This window comes from Zootoca vivipara, chromosome 7 (genome assembly GCF_963506605.1).
Source record: "Zootoca vivipara chromosome 7, rZooViv1.1, whole genome shotgun sequence".
NCBI classification, from domain to species: domain Eukaryota; kingdom Metazoa; phylum Chordata; class Lepidosauria; order Squamata; family Lacertidae; genus Zootoca; species Zootoca vivipara.
The window spans coordinates 46015156-46018695 of NC_083282.1; the positions used below are offsets into that span (position 1 = coordinate 46015156).

The window sequence follows — 3540 nt, forward strand, 5'->3', positions numbered from 1 at the left end:
AATCACACACACACACACACACAGAGAGAGAGAGAGAGAGAGAGAGAGAGAGAGAGAGAGAGAGAGAGATTGAAGCATCCACAGTATCATAGATGCTTTTTACAATGCTGGCTACATGTAGAGAAATGTGATGCTGCATTTTGGCTAGGTCAGGGGCTGAGGAAGCAGTAACCATTGAGAAGCTGTTGGATTCCTATCCTGCTGGAGCCCAACTTATCAGCCCCTGCAGGCAGTACAGCTGGTGGTTGTGTGTGTGTGAATTGTAGTCCAGCCTCATTGGTAGGGCCACAGGATAACAAAGGATACCAAGATTCTTAAAGCAAAAGTTCTCATTGCTTCCACAGTCCTCCTTTTTCTATTCGGTATGGGATTTGTAATGAAATCTCACACTGAAAAAAACACCTTGGAGAGGCTAGATCCCTGAAAGGAAAGGACCATCACTGCCTCGTCACTTTCCCTCTCCAATCACCCCTCTAGTTCCAGCAGTCTCTGACGCGTCTCCAGCACAGTCTTCTCCATCACCTCTGGCTTGAGAAGGTCCTTGATCTCATGAGAAAGGGAGGCCTTGTAGCAGTAGAGGATGCTGGTGTCATAGAGCATCAGTTTCTGCGCTGCTACAGCCACAATGCAGTTCCAGAGTCGGGAAATCACTTCACGGTCAGGCAAGGGCACTGGCTCCAGGTTGGTGATGAATGCCCCAGCCTCCTCATTCTTCTGTTTGGGCGTTGGGTAGATCCAGATGAACCCATTGTTTCCAAGGATAATGGAAGCCCCACAAGTCAAGTCATAGAAATGGGTCTTCTGCCGCTTCACACAAGGGAAGGGGACACCTGGACAAGCACACCTTGGCCAAGTTTTTTGTATTTCAGACTCCGTGTGTGTAGCAATGCAGCCCCATCAGAGAACACCGCTTGGACTTCTGCACTGATAAGGTCCCCTTCCTGCAGGTAATCTCGCATTGCCAGTTCATCCTCTGCTGATCTCTGCCTCAGCTCTACTCCTGGAAGATTCATGGATGAAAGGAGCGAGACAGAATCCAGCCTGGAATTGGTCTCGATTTTCCACTGTTTCTGCTGAACCCCTGTGATTCATCCAACCACAATATCACCAACTTCGCCATTGTATCTGGTTTTCAAAGCTTTCACACATACCAGCTTGTTCACCCTGTCCACAACACCAGTCACAGAGGCAACGAGCTTCTCTTCTCCCAGGTATGTTCTGTGGCCTGTCATGTATCCTGGGTAAGTGGTGATGGTGTCCCCCAGGGCCACCAGGTCTTTGTCTCACTCGCCCGCCCCGCAGGAGAAGCTCTGAGCCAGGCGAGGGTGGGGAACAGGGAGCCATACTTCCACGGATGTTGTTGGGGCCAGTGCTGCTGCTGCTGCTTCCGCCATCTTGACTGCTGACATGCAGCCGCATGATTTCCTGAAGCGCTGCCTCCGGTTCCACCTTTTTAACTCCTGGCACGCACGCCTCATTCATTCATTTTACTTATTTCAGAACTTATAAACATTCAGGGAATACCTGGGTAGTGAACAGAAATAAATAATGTATTATATATATTGGAAAGTGGTTCTTCTGTCTGTCCATCTGTTCTCTATAGGTTTGGCCACCGTTTTAATTGATGTTGGTATCCCAGGCACCATTTTGGAACAAGATAGTAGAACGAATTATCACTTTGGTGTGACTGCTTGTTTTTTTGGCATAGGTTTGGCTGCCTCTTGAGATATCATTACCAAACTTGGCACAAGGGTTTCCAAGGTGGGGGGTGGGAAACTTCATCAACATTTGTATGCCAGACACCATTTTGAATCAAGATGGTGGAAACTCCCAAGATGGTCTAACTCACAAATTACACTATCTGTTTTAAAATCTGACCTTTTTTTGTTTTTGTTTCTACAAATTCCTGGGCAGCACAGGGCACTCCCCGCTAGTAGAACCTAGAGAAACTTCTGTTCTATAGTCCTACTTACACAGAAACATCTGTTCTATGTTCCTACATGTTGACTATCTGATGTATGTTTTGTAGCAGGAGCCTAATTTCCATCCTTAGGTTAATTTCTCTCTGAGTTAATTACTGGGTCTTGCTTTCTAATTGGAAAATTACCAGTTTTAAGATACAATCTGGTCATTCTTGTTCCAGTTTCCTGGTCTGACTGTGCATGAGTGCTGCTGTCAAAGACAACAAATGTATCTGAATATGAAATATATTTCAGTAGAGACAAGGGAATATGGAAAAGAGCATGGCATGAACAAACAAAGTCTGAGTCCAGCATGAAGAAACAGGAAAGAGCCCTCCTGTTATGAGCTGTTGCTCATTTATTTTCCTAAGGGACTGGGTACATCGGACATTGAATAAGACTGTAACAAGCAGCTAGGTAGTTGCTGGGACTGCAGATATTAATAACTGATAATGATCTATGATTTGTATGTTGTCCAGTTCAGTAGGTCCATGTTACACTATACAGGGGTCAGCAAACTTTTTCAGCAGGGGGCCGGTCCACTGTCCCTCAGACCTTGTGGGGGGCTGGACTATATTTTTTTGGGGGGGATGAATGAATTCCTATGCCCCACAAATAACCCAGAGATGCATTTTAAATAAAAGGACACATTCTACTCGTGTAAAAACATGTTGATTCCCGGACCGTCCGCGGGCCGGATTTAGAAGGCAATTGGGCCGCATCCGGCCCCCGGGCCTTAGTTTGGGGACCCTGCACTATAGTATGAACTTGCATTGGGTTCTGTTAAGTAACTGCCCGTGCAGAGAAATTGGTACGAAGACACTGAGATTTCTAAAAAGAACTAACTGGCAGAGACAAACTTGCCAACAACTGAAAATTCAAATAATAGGTTTTTCTTCTTTCCCTGATTTCGACCCTTTAGTACAGTATTCCTCCGTTACCTACATATTAACGTCAATATAACATTTCCCACTTCTTAACCATGCTGGCAGCAAAATCAGTAAAACCAGACCAGGAATTTTGTACTTTTTCTGACCACTTTCTTAGATTGTGAATGCTCAAAGCCAAACCACTGAAGTAATTTTAGAATTCTATATACATTTTGTTCTGTTTCGCTAAATTCCAATCTGAACTGAGCTGCAGTTGATCTCTTTGGCTGCAATCCTAAACTCAATTACGTTAGAGTCAGTCCCATTGAACTCAGTGTGGTTTATTCTTGAGTAGGCATGTTTAGAATTACAAAGTTAATAGTGCTTGATCACCTCTGTGCAACTCTGGAAAAATATAGCAGTTCCTGGAAGTTGGCTATATGTTGCAAAGCTGTTAAAACGTATCTCATTCATCACATTGCTTTGAAGGCATCAGATCCAGGGAGTCATGGATATGGGTTTTCCCCCTGAGCCCACTGGGGATCGTGGCCTGCTTGACTTAGATGATCTGGCCCAGACCTACCCCAAGTGCTAGGGTTTCATGCAGAAAAAGAGAAAGGGAAGTTAAAGGTAGCTCAGGTCCTGGGAGAGGCAGGGATTGGGGCCACTCACTGCTCCCTCACATGCATGGGCAAGTGAGCGGTACCAGC

General features: G+C 45.4%; 1 pseudogene; it reads right to left on the reverse strand.

The window, feature by feature from the left end:
• Positions 1-448: 448 nt before the first annotated feature.
• Positions 449-1247, reverse strand: LOC118089319 (exosome complex component RRP4-like; annotated as a pseudogene).
• Between the last annotated feature and the right edge of the window lie 2293 nt (positions 1248-3540).